The sequence below is a fragment of the Camelus bactrianus genome, chromosome 32 (genome assembly GCF_048773025.1).
Source record: "Camelus bactrianus isolate YW-2024 breed Bactrian camel chromosome 32, ASM4877302v1, whole genome shotgun sequence".
In the NCBI taxonomy this organism is placed as follows: Eukaryota; Metazoa; Chordata; class Mammalia; order Artiodactyla; family Camelidae; genus Camelus; species Camelus bactrianus.
The window spans coordinates 28,397,106-28,416,479 of NC_133570.1; positions in this window are offsets into that span (position 1 = coordinate 28,397,106).

The following is a 19,374-nucleotide window of genomic DNA, read 5'->3' on the forward strand; positions in this document are numbered from 1 at the left end:
GGTGTTCCCTGGCAGGGAGAAGTCCGCTAATTACCTCCGCTGTCCATGGGGAGGCACAAGATGCTACCTGCTTTTCCAGCCCAACCCCCGCATTTCCCCGGCAGCCCGCACTGGGAGGGTCACGGGGAAGACACTCGAAGGGCTCCTAGGAGATCCCGGGTGCTGCAGACAGAAGACGGAACCTCCCCACACTCAGAATTCCGGAACACGGCTGACTGTGTGGGGGAGGTTCGGGGCCGCACTCCACGCAGCTTCCTGGTGTCACAGGTGTTCCCTGGCAGGGGGAAGTCCGCTAATTACCTCCCCTGTCCATGGGGAGGCACTAGATGCTACCTGCGTTTCCAGCCCAACCCCCGCCTTTCCCCGGCTGCCCTCACAGTGATGGACTCTGGGAAGACACTCGAAGGGCTCCTAGGAGATCCCGGGTGCTGCAGACAGAAGACGGAAACTCCCCACACTCAGAATTCCGGAACACGGCTGACTGTGTGGGGGAGGTTCGGGGCCGCCCTCCACGCAGCTGCCTGGAGTCACAGGTGTTCCCTGGCAGGGGGAAGTCCGCTAATTACCTCCCCTGTCCATGGGGAGGCACATGATGCTACCTGCTTTTCCAGCCCAACCTCCGCCATTCCCCGGCAGCCCGCACAGGGAGGGACTGGGGGAAGACACTCGAAGGGCTCCTAGGTGAACCCGGGTGCTGCAGACAGAAGACGGAACCTCCCCACACTCAGAATTCCGGAACACGGATGACTGTGTGGGGGAGGTTCGCGGCCGCCTTCCACGCAGCTGCCTGGTGTCACAGGTGTTCCCTGGCAGGGGGAAGTCCGCTAATTACCTCCCCTGTCCATGGGGAGGCACTAGATGCTACCTGCGTTTCCAGCCCAACCCCCGCCTTTCCCCGGCAGCCCGCACTGGGAGGGACTCGGGGAAGACACTCGAAGGGCTCCTAGGAGATCCCGGGTGCTGCAGACAGAAGACGGAACCTCCCCACACTCAGAATTCCGGAACACGGCTGACTGTGTGGGGGAGGTTCGGGGCCACCCTTTACGCAGCTGCCTGGTGTCACAGTTGTTCCCTGGCAGGGAGAAGTCCGCTAAATACCTCCCCTGTCCATGGGGAGGCACTAGATGCTACCTGCTTTTCCAGCACAACCCCCTCCTTTCCCCGGCTGCCCTCACAGTGAGGGACTCTGGGAAGACACTCGAAGGGCTCCTAGGAGATCCCGGGTGCTGCAGACAGAAGACGGAACCTCCCCACACTCAGAATTCCGGAACACGGCTGACTGTGTGGGGGAGGTTCGGGGCCGCCCTCCACGCAGCTGCCTGGTGTCACAGGTGTTCCCTGGCAGGGGGAAGTCCGCTAATTACCTCCCCTGTCCATGGGGAGGCACATGATGCTAACTGTTTTTCCAGCCCAACCTCCGCCATTCCCCGGCAGCCCGCACAGGGAGGGACTGGGGGAAGACACTCGAAGGGCTCCTAGGTGAACCCGGGTGCTGCAGACAGAAGACGGAACCTCCCCACACTCAGAATTCCGGAACACGGATGACTGTGTGGGGGAGGTTCGGGGCCGCCCTCCACGCAGCTGCCTGGTGTCACAGGTGTTCCCTGGCAGGGGGAAGTCCGCTAATTACCTCCCCTGTCCATGGGGAGGCACTAGATGCTACCTGCGTTTCCAGCCCAACCCCCGCCTTTCCCCGGCAGTCCGCACTGGGAGGGACTCGGGGAAGACACTCGAAGGGCTCCTAGGATATCCCGGGTGCTGCAGACAGAAGACGGAACCTCCCCACACTCAGAAATCCGGAACACGGCTGACTGTGTGGGGGAGGTTCGGGGCCACCCTTCACGCAGCTGCCTGGTGTCACAGGTGTTCCCTGGCAGGGAGAAGTCCGCTAAATACCTCCCCTGTCCATGGGGTGGCACTAGATGCTACCTGCTTTTCCAGCACAACCCCCTCCTTTCCCCGGCAGCCCGCAAAGGGAGGGACTCTGGGAAGACACTCGAAGGGCTCCTAGGAGATCCCGGGTGCTGCAGACAGAAGACGGAACCTCCCCACACTCAGAATTCCGGAACACGGCTGACTGTGTGGGGGAGGTTCGGGGCCGCCCTCCACGCAGCTGCCTGGTGTCACAGGTGTTCCCTGGCAGGGGGAAGTCCGCTAATTACCTCCCTTGTCCATGGGGAGGCACATGATGCTACCTGCTTTTCCAGCCCAACCCCCTCCTTTCCTCGGCAGCCCGCACTGGGACCGACTGGAGGAAGACACTCGAAGGGCTCCTAGGAGATCCCGGGTGCTGCAGACAAAAGACGGATCCTCCCCACACTCAGAATCCCGGAACACGTCTGACTGTGTGGGTGAGGTTTAGGGCCGCCCTCCACGAAGCTGCCTGGTGTCACAGGTGTTCCCTGGCAGGGGGAAGTCCGCTAATTACCTCCCCTGTCCATGGGGAGGCACTAGATGCTACCTGCGTTTCCAGCACAACCCCCGCCTTTCCCCGGCAGCCCGCACTGGGAGGGACTCGGGGAAGATACTCGAAGGGCTCCTAGGAGATCCCGGGTGCTGCAGACAGAAGACGGAACCTCCCCACACTCAGAATTCCGGAACACGGATGACTGTGTGGGGGAAGTTCGGGGCCGCCCTGCACGCAGCTGCCTGGTGTCACAGGTGTTCCCTGGCAGGGTGAAGTCCGCTAATTACCTCCCCTGTCCATGGGGAGGCACTAGATGCTACCTGCGTTTCCAGTACAACCCCTGCCTTTCCCCGGCAGCCCGCACTGGGAGGGACTCGGGAAAGACACTCGAAGGGCTCCTAGGAGATCCCGGGTGCTGCAGACAGAAGACGGAACCTCCCCACACTCAGAATTCCGGAACATGGCTGACTGTGTGGGGGAGGTTCGGGGCCACCCTTCACGCAGCTGCCTGGTGTCACAGGTGTTCCCTGGCAGGGAGAAGTCCGCTAAATACCTCCCCTGTCCATGGGGAGGCACTAGATGCTACCTGCTTTTCCAGCACAACCCCCTCCTTTCCCCGGCTGTCCGCAAAGGGAGGGACTCTGGGAAGACACTCGAAGGGCTCCTAGGAGATCCCGGGTGCTGCAGACAGAAGACGGAACCTCCCCACAATCAGAATTCCGGAACACGGGTGACTGTGTGGGTGAGGTTTAGGGCCGCACTCCACGCAGCTTCCTGGTGTCACAGGTGTTCCCTGGCAGGGGGAAGTCCGCTAATTACCTCCCCTGTCCATGGGGAGGCACTAGATGCTACCTGCTTTTCCAGCCCAACCCCCGCATTTCCCCGGCAGCCCGCACTGGGAGGGTCTCGGGGAAGACACTCGAAGGGCTCCTAGGAGATCCCGGGTGCTGCAGACAGAAGACGGAACCTCCCCACACTCAGAATTCCGGAACACGGATGACTGTGTGGGGGAGGTTCGGGGCCGCCCTCCACGCAGCTGCCTGGTGTCACAGGTGTTCCCTGGCAGGGGGAAGTCCGCTAATTACCTCCCCTGTCCATGGGGAGGCACTAGATGCTACCTGCGTTTCCAGCCCAACCCCCGCCTTTCCCCGGCAGCCCGCACTGGGAGGGACTCGGGGAAGACACTCGAAGGGCTCCTAGGAGATCCCGGGTGCTGCAGACAGAAGACGGAACCTCCCCACACTCAGAATTCCGGAACACGGCTGACTGTGTGGGGGAGGTTCGGGGCCACCCTTCACGCAGCTGCCTGGTGTCACAAGTGTTCCCTGGCAGGGAGAAGTCCGCTAAATACCTCCCCTGTCCATGGGGAGGCACTAGATGCTACCTGCTTTTCCAGCACAACCCCCTCCTTTCCCCGGCAGACCGCAAAGGGAGGGACTCTGGGAAGACACTCGAAGGGCTCCTAGGGGATCCCGGGTGCTGCAGACAGAAGACGGAACCTCCCCACACTCAGAATTCCGGAACACGGGTGACTGTGTGGGTGAGGTTTAGGGCCGCACTCCACGCAGCTTCCTGGTGTCACAGGTGTTCCCTGGCAGGGGGAAGTCCGCTAATTACCTCCCCTGTCCATGGGGAGGCACTAGATGCTACCTGCGTTTCCAGCCCAACCCCCGCCTTTCCCCGGCTGCCCTCACAGTGAGGGACTCTGGGAAGACACTCGAAGGGCTCCTAGGAGATCCCGGGTGCTGCAGACAGAAGACGGAACCTCCCCACACTCAGAATTCCGGAACACGGCTGACTGTGTGGGGGAGGTTCGGGGCCGCCCTCCACGCAGCTGCCTGGTGTCACAGGTGTTCCCTGGCAGGGGGAAGTCCGCTAATTACCTCCCTTGTCCATGGGGAGGCACATGATGCTACCTGCTTTTCCAGCCCAACCCCCTCCTTTCCTCGGCAGCCCGCACTGTGACCGACTGGAGGAAGACACTCGAAGGGCTCCTAGGAGATCCCGGGTGCTGCAGACAGAAGACGGAACCTCCCCACACTCAGAATTCCGGAACATGGCTGACTGTGTGGGGGAGGTTCGGGGCCACCCTCCACGCAGCTGCCTGGTGTCACAGGTGTTCCCTGGAAGGGAGAATTCCGCTAAATACCTCCCCTGTCCATGGGGAGGCACTAGATGCTACCTGCTTTTCCAGCACAACCCCCTCCTTTCCCCGGCAGCCCGCAAAGGGAGGGACTCTGGGAAGACACTCGAAGGGCTCCTAGGAGATCCCGGGTGCTGCAGACAGAAGACGGAACCTCCCCACAATCAGAATTCCAGAACACGGCTGACTGTGTGGGGGAGGTTCGGGGCCGCCCTCCACGCAGCTGCCTGGTGTCACAGGTGTTCCCTGGCAGGGAGAAGTCCGCTAATTACCTCCCCTGTCCATGGGGAGGCACTAGATGCTACCTGCTTTTCCAGCACAACCCCCTCCTTTCCCCGGCAGCCCGCAAAGGGAGGGACTCTGGGAAGACACTCGAAGGGCTCCAAAGAGATCCCGGGTGCTGCAGACAGAAGACGGAACCTCCCCACAATCAGAATTCAAGAACACGGCTGACTGTGAGGGGGAGGTTCGGGGCCGCCATCCACGCAGCTGCCTGGTGTCACAGGTGTTCCCTGGCAGGGAGAAGTCCGCTAATTACCTCCCCTGTCCATGGGGAGGCACTAGATGCTACCTGCGTTTCCAGCCAAACCCCCTCCTTTCCTCGGCAGCCCGCACTGGGACGGACTGGGGGAAGACACTCGAAGGGCTCCTAGGAGATCCGGGGTGCTGCAGACAGAAGACGGAACCTCCCCACACTCAGAATTCCGGAACACGGGTGACAGTGTGGGTGAGGTTTAGGGCCGCACTCCACGCAGCTTCCTGGTGTCACAGGTGTTCCCTGGCAGGGAGAAGTCCGCTAATTACCTCCCCTGTCCATGGGGCGGCACTAGATGCTACCTGCGTTTCCAGCCCAACCCCCGCCTTTCCCCGGCAGCCCGCACTGGGAGGGACTCTGGGAAGACACTCGAAGGGCTCCTAGGAGATCCCGGGTGCTGCAGACAGAAGACGGAACCTCCCCACACTCAGAATTCCGGAACACGGCTGACTGCGTGGGGGAGGTTCGGGGCCGCCCTCCACGCAGCTGCCTGGTGTCACAGGTGTTCCCTGGCAGGGGGAAGTCCGCTAATTACCTCCCCTGTCCATGGGTAGGCACAAGATGCTACCTGCTTTTCCAGGCCAACCCCCGCATTTCCCCGGCAGCCCGCACTGGGAGGGTCTCGGGGAAGACACTCGAAGGGCTCCTAGGAGATCCCGGGTGCTGCAGACATAAGACGGAACCTCCCCACACTCAGAATTCCGGAACACGGCTGACTGTGTGGGGGAGGTTCGGGGCCGCCCTCCACGCAGCTGCCTGGTGTCACAGGTGTTCCCTGGCAGGGAGAAGTCCGCTAATTACCTCCCCTGTCCATGGGGAGGCACTAGATGCTACCTGCTTTTCCAGCACAACCCCCTCCTTTCCCCGGCAGCCCGCAAAGGGAGGGTCTCTGGGAAGACACTCGAAGGGCTCCAAGGAGATCCCGGGTGCTGCAGACAGAAGACGGAACCTCCCCACAATCAGAATTCCAGAACACGGCTGACTGTGTGGGGGAGGTTCGGGGCCGCCCTCCACGCAGCTGCCTGGTGTCACAGGTGTTCCCTGGCAGGGAGAAGTCCGCTAATTACCTCCCCTGTCCATGGGGAGGCACTAGATGCTACCTGCGTTTCCAGCCCAACCCCCTCCTTTCCTCGGCAGCCCGCACTGGGACGGACTGGGGGAAGACACTCGAAGGGCTCCTAGGAGATCCCGTGTGCTGCAGACAGAAGACGGATCATCCCCACACTCAGAATCCCGGAACACGTCTGACTGTGTGGGTGAGGTTTAGGGCCGCCCTCCACGCAGCTGCCTGGTGTCACAGGTGTTCCCTGGCAGGGGGAAGTCCGCTAATTACCTCCCCTGTCCATGGGGAGGCACAAGATGCTACCTGCTTTTCCAGCCCAACCCCCGCATTTCCCCGGCAGCCCGCACTGGGAGGGTCTCGGGGAAGACACTCGAAGGGCTCCTAGGAGATCCCGGGTGCTGCAGACAGAAGACGGAACCTCCCCACACTCAGAATTCCGTAACACGGCTGACTGTGTGGGGGAGGTTCGGGACCGCACTCCACGCAGCTTCCTGGTGTCACAGGTGTTCCCTGGCAGGGGGAAGTCCGCTAATTACCTCCCCTGTCCATGGGGAGGGACTAGATGCTACCTGCGTTTCCAGCCCAACCCCCGCCTTTCCCCGGCTGCCCTCACAGTGAGGGACTCTGGGAAGACACTCGAAGGGCTCCTAGGAGATCCGGGGTGCTGCAGACAGAAGACGGAACCTCCCCACACTCAGAATTCCGGAACACGGCTGACTGTGTGGGGGAGGTTCGGGGCCGCCCTCCACGCAGCTGCCTGGTGTCACAGGTGTTCCCTGGCAGGGGGAAGTCCGCTAATTACCTCCCCTGTCCATGGGGAGGCACATGATGCTACCTGCTTTTCCAGCCCAACCTCCGCCATTCCCCGGCAGCCCGCACAGGGAGGGACTGGGGGAAGACACTCGAAGGGCTCCTAGGTGAACCCGGGTGCTGCAGACAGAAGACGGAACCTCCCCACACTCAGAATCCCGGAACACGGCTGACTGTGTGGGGGAGGTTCGGGGCCGCCCTCCACGCAGCTGCCTGGTGTCACAGGTGTTCCCTGGCAGGGAGAAGTCCGCTAATTACCTCCCCTGTCCATGGGGAGGCACTAGATGCTACCTGCTTTTCCAGCACAACCCCCTCCTTTCCCCGGCAGCCCGCAAAGGGAGGGTCTCTGGGAAGACACTCGAAGGGCTCCAAGGAGATCCCGGGTGCTGCAGACAGAAGACGGAACCTCCCCACAATCAGAATTCCAGAACACGGCTGACTGTGTGGGGGAGGTTCGGGGCCGCCCTCCACGCAGCTGCCTGGTGTCACAGGTGTTCCCTGGCAGGGAGAATTCCGCTAATTACCTCCCCTGTCCATGGGGAGGCACTAGATGCTACCTGCGTTTCCAGCCCAACCGCCTCCTTTCCTCGGCAGCCCGCACTGGGACGGACTGGGGGAAGACACTCGAAGGGCTCCTAGGAGATCCCGTGTGCTGCAGACAGAAGACGGATCATCCCCACACTCAGAATCCCGGAACACGTCTGACTGTGTGGGTGAGGTTTAGGGCCGCCCTCCACGCAGCTGCCTGGTGTCACAGGTGTTCCCTGGCAGGGAGAAGTCCGCTAATTACCTCCCCTGTCCATGGGGAGGCACAAGATGCTACCTGCTTTTCCAGCCCAACCCCCGCATTTCCCCGGCAGCCCGCACTGTGAGGGTCTCGGGGAAGACACTCGAAGGGCTCCTAGGAGATCCCGGGTGCTGCAGACAGAAGACGGAACCTCCCCACACTCAGAATTCCGGAACACGGCTGACTGTGTGGGGGAGGTTCGGGGCCGCACTCCACGCAGCTTCCTGGTGTCACAGGTGTTCCCTGGCAGGGGGAAGTCCGCTAATTACCTCCCCTGTCCATGGGGAGGCACTAGATGCTACCTGCGTTTCCAGCCCAACCCCCGCCTTTCCCCGGCTGCCCTCACAGTGAGGGACTCTGGGAAGACACTCGAAGGGCTCCTAGGAGATCCCGGGTGCTGCAGACAGAAGACGGAACCTCCCCACACTCAGAATTCCGGAACACGGCTGACTGTGTGGGGGAGGTTCGGGGCCGCCCTCCACGCAGCTGCCTGGTGTCACAGGTGTTCCCTGGCAGGGGGAAGTCCGCTAATTACCTCCCCTGTCCATGGGGAGGCACATGATGCTACCTGCTTTTCCAGCCCAACCTCCGCCATTCCCCGGCAGCCCGCACAGGGAGGGACTGGGGGAAGACACTCGAAGGGCTCCTAGGTGAACCCGGGTGCTGCAGACAGAAGACGGAACCTCCCCACACTCAGAATTCCGGAACACGGATGACTGTGTGGGGGAGGTTCGGGGCCGCCCTCCACGCAGCTGCCTGGTGTCACAGGTGTTCCCTGGCAGGGGGAAGTCCGCTAATTACCTCCCCTGTCCATGGGGAGGCAATAGATGCTACCTGCGTTTCCAGCCCAACCCCCGCCTTTCCCCGGCAGCCCGCACTGGGAGGGACTCGGGGAAGACACTCGAAGGGCTCCTAGGAGATCCCGGGTGCTGCAGACAGAAGACGGAACCTCCCCACACTCAGAATTCCGGAACACGGCTGACTGTGTGGGGGAGGTTCGGGGCCACCCTTCACGCAGCTTCCTGGTGTCACAGGTGTTCCCTGGCAGGGAGAAGTCCGCTAAATACCTCCCCTGTCCATGGGGAGGCACTAGATGCTACCTGCTTTTCCAGCCCAACCCCCGCATTTCCCCGGCAGCCCGCACTGTGAGGGTCTCGGGGAAGACACTCGAAGGGCTCCTAGGAGATCCCGGGTGCTGCAGACAGAAGACGGAACCTCCCCACACTCAGAATTCCGGAACACGGCTGACTGTGTGGGGGAGGTTCGGGGCCGCACTCCACGCAGCTTCCTGGTGTCACAGGTGTTCCCTGGCAGGGAAAAGTCCGCTAATTACCTCCCCTGTCCATGGGGAGGCACTAGATGCTACCTGCGTTTCCAGCCCAACCCCCGCCTTTCCCCGGCTGCCCTCACAGTGAGGGACTCTGGGAAGACACTCGAAGGGCTCCTAGGAGATCCCGGGTGGTGCAGACAGAAGACGGAACCTCCCCACACTCAGAATTCCGGAACACGGCTGACTGTGTGGGGGAGGTTCGGGGCCGCCCTCCACGCAGCTGCCTGGTGTCACAGGTGTTCCCTGGCAGGGGGAAGTCCGCTAATTACCTCCCCTGTCCATGGGGAGGCACATGATGCTACCTGCTTTTCCAGCCCAACCTCCGCCATTCCCCGGCAGCCCGCACAGGGAGGGACTGGGGGAAGACACTCGAAGGGCTCCTAGGTGAACCCGGGTGCTGCAGACAGAAGACGGAACCTCCCCACACTCAGAATTCCGGAACACGGATGACTGTGTGGGGGAGGTTCGGGGCCGCCCTCCACGCAGCTGCCTGGTGTCACAGGTGTTCCCTGGCAGGGGGAAGTCGCTAATTACCTCCCCTGTCCATGGGGAGGCACTAGATGCTACCTGCGTTTCCAGCCCAACCCCCGCCTTTCCCCGGCAGCCCGCACTGGGAGGGACTCGGGGAAGACACTCGAAGGGCTCCTAGGAGATCCCGGGTGCTGCAGACAGAAGACGGAACCTCCCCACACTCAGAATTCCGGAACACGGATGAATGTGTGGGGGAGGTTCGGGGCCACCCTTCACGCAGCTTCCTGGTGTCACAGGTGTTCCCTGGCAGTGAGAAGTCCGCTAAATACCTCCCCTGTCCATGGGGAGGCACTAGATGCTACCTGCTTTTCCAGCACAACCCCCTCCTTTCCCCGGCTGCCCTCACAGTGAGGGACTCTGGGAAGACACTCGAAGGGCTCCTAGGAGATCCCGGGTGCTGCAGACAGAAGACGGAACCTCCCCACACTCAGAATTCCGGAACACGGCTGACTGTGTGGGGGAGGTTCGGGGCCGCCCTCCACGCAGCTGCCTGGTGTCACAGGTGTTCCCTGGCAGGGGGAAGTCCGCTAATTACCTCCCCTGTCCATGGGGAGGCACATGATGCTACCTGCTTTTCCAGCCCAACCTCCGCCATTCCCCGGCAGCCCGCACAGGGAGGGACTGGGGGAAGACACTCGAAGGGCTCCTAGGAGATCCCGGGTGCTGCAGACAAAAGACGGATCCTCCCCACACTCAGAATCCCGGAACACGTCTGACTGTGTGGGTGAGGTTTAGGGCCGCCCTCCACGCAGCTGCCTGGTGTCACAGGTGTTCCCTGGCAGGGGGAAGTCCGCTAATTACCTCCCCTGTCCATGGGGAGGCACTAGATGCTACCTGCGTTTCCAGCACAACCCCCGCCATTCCCCGGCAGCCCGCACTGGGAGGGACTCGGGGAAGACACTCGAAGGGCTCCTAGGAGATCCCGGGTGCTGCAGACAGAAGACGGAACCTCCCCACACTCAGAATTCCGGAACACGGATGACTGTGTGGGGGAGGTTCGGGGCCGCCCTCCACGAAGCTGCCTGGTGTCACAGGTGTTCCCTGGCAGGGGGAAGTCCGCTAATTACCTCCCCTGTCCATGGGGAGGCACTAGATGCTACCTGCGTTTCCAGCCCAACCCCCGCCTTTCCCCGGCAGCCCGCACTGGGAGGGACTCGGGGAAGACACTCGAAGGGCTCCTAGGAGATCCCGGGTGCTGCAGACAGAAGACGGAACCTCCCCACACTCAGAATTCCGGAACATGTCTGACTGTGTGGGGGAGGTTCGGGGCCACCCTCCACGCAGCTGCCTGGTGTCACAGGTGTTCCCTGGAAGGGAGAATTCCGCTAAATACCTCCCCTGTCCATGGGGAGGCACTAGATGCTACCTGCTTTTCCAGCACAACCCCCTCCTTTCCCCGGCAGCCCGCAAAGGGAGGGACTCTGGGAAGACACTCGAAGGGCTCCTAGGAGATCCCGGGTGCTGCAGACAGAAGACGGAACCTCCCCACAATCAGAATTCCAAAACACGGCTGACTGTGTGGGGGAGGTTCGGGGCCGCCCTCCACGCAGCTGCCTGGTGTCACAGGTGTTCCCTGGCAGGGAGAAGTCCGCTAATTACCTCCCCTGTCCATGGGGAGGCACTAGATGCTACCTGCTTTTCCAGCACAACCCCCTCCTTTCCCCGGCAGCCCGCAAAGGGAGGGACTCTGGGAAGACACTCGAAGGGCTCCAAAGAGATCCCGGGTGCTGCAGACAGAAGACGGAACCTCCCCACAATCAGAATTCAAGAACACGGCTGACTGTGTGGGGGAGGTTCGGGGCCGACATCCACGCAGCTGCCTGGTGTCACAGGTGTTCCCTGCCAGGGAGAAGTCCGCTAATTACCTCCCCTGTCCATGGGGAGGCACTAGATGCTACCTGCGTTTCCAGCCAAACCCCCTCCTTTCCTCGGCAGCCCGCACTGGGACGGACTGGGGGAAGACACTCGAAGGGCTCCTAGGAGATCCCGGGTGCTGCAGACAGAAGACGGAACCTCCCCACACTCAGAATTCCGGAACACGGGTGACAGTGTGGGTGAGGTTTAGGGCCGCACTCCACGCAGCTTCCTGGTGTCACAGGTGTTCCCTGGCAGGGAGAAGTCCGCTAATTACCTCCCCTGTCCATGGGGCGGCACTAGATGCTACCTGCGTTTCCAGCCCAACCCCCGCCTTTCCCCGGCAGCCCGCACTGGGAGGGACTCTGGGAAGACACTCGAAGGGCTCCTAGGAGATCCCGGGTGCTGCAGACAGAAGACGGAACCTCCCCACACTCAGAATTCCGGAACACGGCTGACTGCGTGGGGGAGGTTCGGGGCCGCCCTCCACGCAGCTGCCTGGTGTCACAGGTGTTCCCTGGCAGGGGGAAGTCCGCTAATTACCTCCCCTGTCCATGGGGAGGCACAAGATGCTACCTGCTTTTCCAGCCCAACCCCCGCATTTCCCCGGCAGCCCGCACTAGGAGGGTCTCGGGGAAGACACTCGAAGGGCTCCTAGGAGATCCCGGGTGCTGCAGACAGAAGACGGAACCTCCCCACACTCAGAATTCCGGAACACGTCTGACTGTGTGGGGGAGGTTCGGGGCCGCCCTCCACGCAGCTGCCTGGTGTCACAGGTGTTCCCTGGCAGGGAGAAGTCCGCTAATTACCTCCCCTGTCCATGGGGAGGCACTAGATGCTACCTGCTTTTCCAGCACAACCCCCTCCTTTCCCCGGCAGCCCGCAAAGGGAGGGTCTCTGGGAAGACACTCGAAGGGCTCCAAGGAGATCCCGGGTGCTGCAGACAGAAGACGGAACCTCCCCACAATCAGAATTCCAGAACACGGCTGACTGTGTGGGGGAGGTTCGGGGCCGCCCTCCACGCAGCTGCCTGGTGTCACAGGTGTTCCCTGGCAGGGAGAAGTCCGCTAATTACCTCCCCTGTCCATGGGGAGGCACTAGATGCTACCTGCGTTTCCAGCCCAACCCCCTCCTTTCCTCGGCAGCCCGCACTGGGACGGACTGGGGGAAGACACTCGAAGGGCTCCTAGGAGATCCCGTGTGCTGCAGACAGAAGACGGATCATCCCCACACTCAGAATCCCGGAACACGTCTGACTGTGTGGGTGAGGTTTAGGGCCGCCCTCCACGCAGCTGCCTGGTGTCACAGGTGTTCCCTGGCAGGGGGAAGTCCGCTAATTACCTCCCCTGTCCATGGGGAGGCACAAGATGCTACCTGCTTTTCCAGCCCAACCCCCGCATTTCCCCGGCAGCCCGCACTGGGAGGGTCTCGGGGAAGACACTCGAAGGGCTCCTAGGAGATCCCGGGTGCTGCAGACAGAAGACGGAACCTCCCCACACTCAGAATTCCGGAACACGGCTGACTGTGTGGGGGAGGTTCGGGACCGCACTCCACGCAGCTTCCTGGTGTCACAGGTGTTCCCTGGCAGGGGGAAGTCCGCTAATTACCTCCCCTGTCCATGGGGAGGCACTAGATGCTACCTGCGTTTCCAGCCCAACCCCCGCCTTTCCCCGGCTGCCCTCACAGTGAGGGACTCTGGGAAGACACTCGAAGGGCTCCTAGGAGATCCGGGGTGCTGCAGACAGAAGACGGAACCTCCCCACACTCAGAATTCCGGAACACGGCTGACTGTGTGGGGGAGGTTCGGGGCCGCCCTCCACGCAGCTGCCTGGTGTCACAGGTGTTCCCTGGCAGGGGGAAGTCCGCTAATTACCTCCCCTGTCCATGGGGAGGCACATGATGCTACCTGCTTTTCCAGCCCAACCTCCGCCATTCCCCAGCAGCCCGCACAGGGAGGGACTGGGGGAAGACACTCGAAGGGCTCCTAGGTGAACCCGGGTGCTGCAGACAGAAGACGGAACCTCCCCACACTCAGAATCCCGGAACACGGCTGACTGTGTGGGGGAGGTTCGGGGCCGCCCTCCACGCAGCTGCCTGGTGTCACAGGTGTTCCCTGGCAGGGAGAAGTCCGCTAATTACCTCCCCTGTCCATGGGGAGGCACTAGATGCTACCTGCTTTTCCAGCACAACCCCCTCCTTTCCCCGGCAGCCCGCAAAGTGAGGGTCTCTGGGAAGACACTCAAAGGGCTCCAAGGAGATCCCGGGTGCTGCAGACAGAAGACGGAACCTCCCCACAATCAGAATTCCAGAACACGGCTGACTGTGTGGGGGAGGTTCGGGGCCGCCCTCCACGCAGCTGCCTGGTGTCACAGGTGTTCCCTGGCAGGGAGAATTCCGCTAATTACCTCCCCTGTCCATGGGGAGGCACTAGATGCTACCTGCGTTTCCAGCCCAACCGCCTCCTTTCCTCGGCAGCCCGCACTGGGACGGACTGGGGGAAGACACTCGAAGGGCTCCTAGGAGATCCCGTGTGCTGCAGACAGAAGACGGATCATCCCCACACTCAGAATCCCGGAACACGTCTGACTGTGTGGGTGAGGTTTAGGGCCGCCCTCCACGCAGCTGCCTGGTGTCACAGGTGTTCCCTGGCAGGGAGAAGTCCGCTAATTACCTCCCCTGTCCATGGGGAGGCACAAGATGCTACCTGCTTTTCCAGCCCAACCCCCGCATTTCCCCGGCAGCCCGCACTGTGAGGGTCTCGGGGAAGACACTCGAAGGGCTCCTAGGAGATCCCGGGTGCTGCAGACAGAAGACGGAACCTCCCCACACTCAGAATTCCGGAACACGGCTGACTGTGTGGGGGAGGTTCGGGGCCGCACTCCACGCAGCTTCCTGGTGTCACAGGTGTTCCCTGGCAGGGGGAAGTCCGCTAATTACCTCCCCTGTCCATGGGGAGGCACTAGATGCTACCTGCGTTTCCAGCCCAACCCCCGCCTTTCCCCGGCTGCCCTCACAGTGAGGGACTCTGGGAAGACACTCGAAGGGCTCCTAGGAGATCCCGGGTGCTGCAGACAGAAGACGGAACCTCCCCACACTCAGAATTCCGGAACACGGCTGACTGTGTGGGGGAGGTTCGGGGCCGCCCTCCACGCAGCTGCCTGGTGTCACAGGTGTTCCCTGGCAGGGGGAAGTCCGCTAATTACCTCCCCTGTCCATGGGGAGGCACATGATGCTACCTGCTTTTCCAGCCCAACCTCCGCCATTCCCCGGCAGCCCGCACAGGGAGGGACTGGGGGAAGACACTCGAAGGGCTCCTAGGTGAACCCGGGTGCTGCAGACAGAAGACGGAACCTCCCCACACTCAGAATTCCGGAACACGGATGACTGTGTGGGGGAGGTTCGGGGCCGCCCTCCACGCAGCTGCCTGGTGTCACAGGTGTTCCCTGGCAGGGGGAAGTCCGCTAATTACCTCCCCTGTCCATGGGGAGGCAATAGATGCTACCTGCGTTTCCAGCCCAACCCCCGCCTTTCCCCGGCAGCCCGCACTGGGAGGGACTCGGGGAAGACACTCGAAGGGCTCCTAGGAGATCCCGGGTGCTGCAGACAGAAGACGGAACCTCCCCACACTCAGAATTCCGGAACACGGCTGACTGTGTGGGGGAGGTTCGGGGCCACCCTTCACGCAGCTTCCTGGTGTCACAGGTGTTCCCTGGCAGGGAGAAGTCCGCTAAATACCTCCCCTGTCCATGGGGAGGCACTAGATGCTACCTGCTTTTCCAGCCCAACCCCCGCATTTCCCCGGCAGCCCGCACTGTGAGGGTCTCGGGGAAGACACTCGAAGGGCTCCTAGGAGATCCCGGGTGCTGCAGACAGAAGACGGAACCTCCCCACACTCAGAATTCCGGAACACGGCTGACTGTGTGGGGGAGGTTCGGGGCCGCACTCCACGCAGCTTCCTGGTGTCACAGGTGTTCCCTGGCAGGGAAAAGTCCGCTAATTACCTCCCCTGTCCATGGGGAGGCACTAGATGCTACCTGCGTTTCCAGCCCAACCCCCGCCTTTCCCCGGCTGCCCTCACAGTGAGGGACTCTGGGAAGACACTCGAAGGGCTCCTAGGAGATCCCGGGTGGTGCAGACAGAAGACGGAACCTCCCCACACTCAGAATTCCGGAACACGGCTGACTGTGTGGGGGAGGTTCGGGGCCGCCCTCCACGCAGCTGCCTGGTGTCACAGGTGTTCCCTGGCAGGGGGAAGTCCGCTAATTACCTCCCCTGTCCATGGGGAGGCACATGATGCTACCTGCTTTTCCAGCCCAACCTCCGCCATTCCCCGGCAGCCCGCACAGGGAGGGACTGGGGGAAGACACTCGAAGGGCTCCTAGGTGAACCCGGGTGCTGCAGACAGAAGACGGAACCTCCCCACACTCAGAATTCCGGAACACGGATGACTGTGTGGGGGAGGTTCGGGGCCGCCCTCCACGCAGCTGCCTGGTGTCACAGGTGTTCCCTGGCAGGGGGAAGTCCGCTAATTACCTCCCCTGTCCATGGGGAGGCACTAGATGCTACCTGCGTTTCCAGCCCAACCCCCGCCTTTCCCCGGCAGCCCGCACTGGGAGGGACTCGTGGAAGACACTCGAAGGGCTCCTAGGAGATCCCGGGTGCTGCAGACAGAAGACGGAACCTCCCCACACTCAGAATTCCGGAACACGGATGAATGTGTGGGGGAGGTTCGGGGCCACCCTTCACGCAGCTTCCTGGTGTCACAGGTGTTCCCTGGCAGGGAGAAGTCCGCTAAATACCTCCCCTGTCCATGGGGAGGCACTAGATGCCACCTGCTTTTCCAGCACAACCCCCTCCTTTCCCCGGCTGCCCTCACAGTGAGGGACTCTGGGAAGACACTCGAAGGGCTCCTAGGAGATCCCGGGTGCTGCAGACAGAAGACGGAACCTCCCCACACTCAGAATTCCGGAACACGGCTGACTGTGTGGGGGAGGTTCGGGGCCGCCCTCCACGCAGCTGCCTGGTGTCACAGGTGTTCCCTGGCAGGGGGAAGTCCGCTAATTACCTCCCCTGTCCATGGGGAGGCACATGATGCTACCTGCTTTTCCAGCCCAACCTCCGCCATTCCCCGGCAGCCCGCACAGGGAGGGACTGGGGGAAGACACTCGAAGGGCTCCTAGGTGAACCCGGGTGCTGCAGACAGAAGACGGAACCTCCCCACACTCAGAATTCCGGAACACGGATGACTGTGTGGGGGAGGTTCGGGGCCGCCCTCCACGCAGCTGCCTGGTGTCACAGGTGTTCCCTGGCAGGGGGAAGTCCGCTAATTACCTCCCCTGTCCATGGAGAGGCACTAGATGCTACCTGCGTTTCCAGCACAACCCCCGCCTTTCCCCGGCAGCCCGCACTGGGAGGGAATCGGGGAAGACACTCGAAGGGCTCCTAGGAGATCCCGGGTGCTGCAGACAGAAGACGGAACCTCCCCACACTCAGAATTCCGGAACACGGCTGACTGTGTGGGGGAGGTTCGGGGCCACCCTTCACGCAGCTGCCTGGTGTCACAGGTGTTCCCTGGCAGGGAGAAGTCCGCTAAATACCTCCCCTGTCCATGGGGAGGCACTAGATGCTACCTGCGTTTCCAGCACAACCCCCTCCTTTCCCCGGCAGCCCGCAAAGGGAGGGACTCTGGGAAGACACTCGAAAGGCTCCTAGGAGATCCCGGGTGCTGCAGACAGAAGACGGAACCTCCCCACACTCAGAATTCCGGAACACGGGTGACTGTGTGGGTGTGGTTTAGGGCCGCACTCCACGCAGCTTCCTGGTGTCACAGGTGTTCCCTGGCAGGGGGAAGTCCGCTAATTACCTCCCCTGTCCATGGGGAGGCACTAGATGCTACCTGCGTTTCCAGCCCAACCCCCACCTTTCCCCGGCTGCCCTCACAGTGAGGGACTCTGGGAAGACACTCGAAGGGCTCCTAGGAGATCCCGGGTGCTGCAGACCGAAGACAGAACCTCCCCACACTCAGAATTCCGGAACACGGCTGACTGTGTGGGGGAGGTTCGGGGCCGCCCTCCACGCAGCTGCCTGGTGTCACAGGTGTTCCCTGGCAGGGGGAAGTCCGCTAATTACCTCCCCTGTCCATGGGGAGGCACATGATGCTACCTGCTTTTCCAGCCCAACCTACGCCATTCCCCGGCAGCCCGCACAGGGAGGGACTGGGGGAAGACACTCGAAGGGCTCCTAGGTGAACCCGGGTGCTGCAGACAGAAGACGGAACCTCCCCACACTCAGAATTCCGGAACACGGATGACTGTGTGGGGGAGGTTCGGGGCCGCCCTCCACGCAGCTGCCTGGTGTCACAGGTGTTCCCTGGCAGGGGGAAGTCCGCTAATTACCTCCCCTGTCCATGGAGAGGCACTAGATGCTACCTGCGTTTCCAGCACAACCCCCGCCTTTCCCCGGCAGCCCGCACTGGGAGGGAATCGGGGAAGACACTCGAAGGGCTCCTAGGAGATCCCGGGTGCTGCAGACAGAAGACGGAACCTCCCCACACTCAGAATTCCGGAACACGGCTGACTGTGTGGGGGAGGTTCGGGGCCACCCTTCACGCAGCTGCCTGGTGTCACAGGTGTTCCCTGGCAGGGAGAAGTCCGCTAAATACCTCCCCTGTCCATGGGGAGGCACTAGATGCTACCTGCGTTTCCAGCACAACCCCCTCCTTTCCCCGGCAGCCCGCAAAGGGAGGGACTCTGGGAAGACACTCGAAAGGCTCCTAGGAGATCCCGGGTGCTGCAGACAGAAGACGGAACCTCCCCACACTCAGAATTCCGGAACACGGGTGACTGTGTGGGTGTGGTTTAGGGCCGCACTCCACGCAGCTTCCTGGTGTCACAGGTGTTCCCTGGCAGGGGGAAGTCCGCTAATTACCTCCCCTGTCCATGGGGAGGCACTAGATGCTACCTGCGTTTCCAGCCCAACCCCCACCTTTCCCCGGCTGCCCTCACAGTGAGGGACTCTGGGAAGACACTCGAAGGGCTCCTAGGAGATCCCGGGTGCTGCAGACCGAAGACAGAACCTCCCCACACTCAGAATTCCGGAACACGGCTGACTGTGTGGGGGAGGTTCGGGGCCGCCCTCCACGCAGCTGCCTGGTGTCACAGGTGTTCCCTGGCAGGGGGAAGTCCGCTAATTACCTCCCCTGTCCATGGGGAGGCACATGATGCTACCTGCTTTTCCAGCCCAACCTACGCCATTCCCCGGCAGCCCGCAAAGTGAGGGACTGGGGGAAGACACTCGAAGGGCTCCTAGGTGAACCCGGGTGCTGCAGACATAAGACGGAACCTCCCCACACTCAGAATTCCGGAACATGGATGACTGTGTGGGGGAGGTTCGGTGCCGCCTTCCACGAAGCTGCCTTGTGTCACAGGTGTTCCCTGGCAGGTGGAAGTCCGCTAATTACCTCCCCTATCCATGGGGAGGCACTAGATGCTACCTGCGTTTCCAGCCCAACCCCCTCCTTTCCTCGGCAGCCCGCACTGGGTCGGACTGGGGGAAGATACTCTAAGGGCTCCTAGGAGATCCCGGGTGCTGCAGACAGAAGACGGATCCTCCCCACACTCAGAATCCCGGAACAGGTCTGACTGTGTGGGTGAGGTTTAGGGCCGCCCTCCACGCAGCTGCCTGTTGTCACAGGTGTTCCCTGGCAGGGGGAAGTCCGCTAATTACCTCCCCTGTCCATGGGGAGGCACTAGATGCTACCTGCGTTTCCAGCACAACCCCCGCCTTTCCCCGGCAGCCCGCACTGGGAGGGACTCGGGGAAGACACTCGAAGGGCTCCTAGGAGATCCCGGGTGCTGCAGACAGAATACGGAACCTCCCCACACTCAGAATTCCGGAACACGGATGACTGTGTGG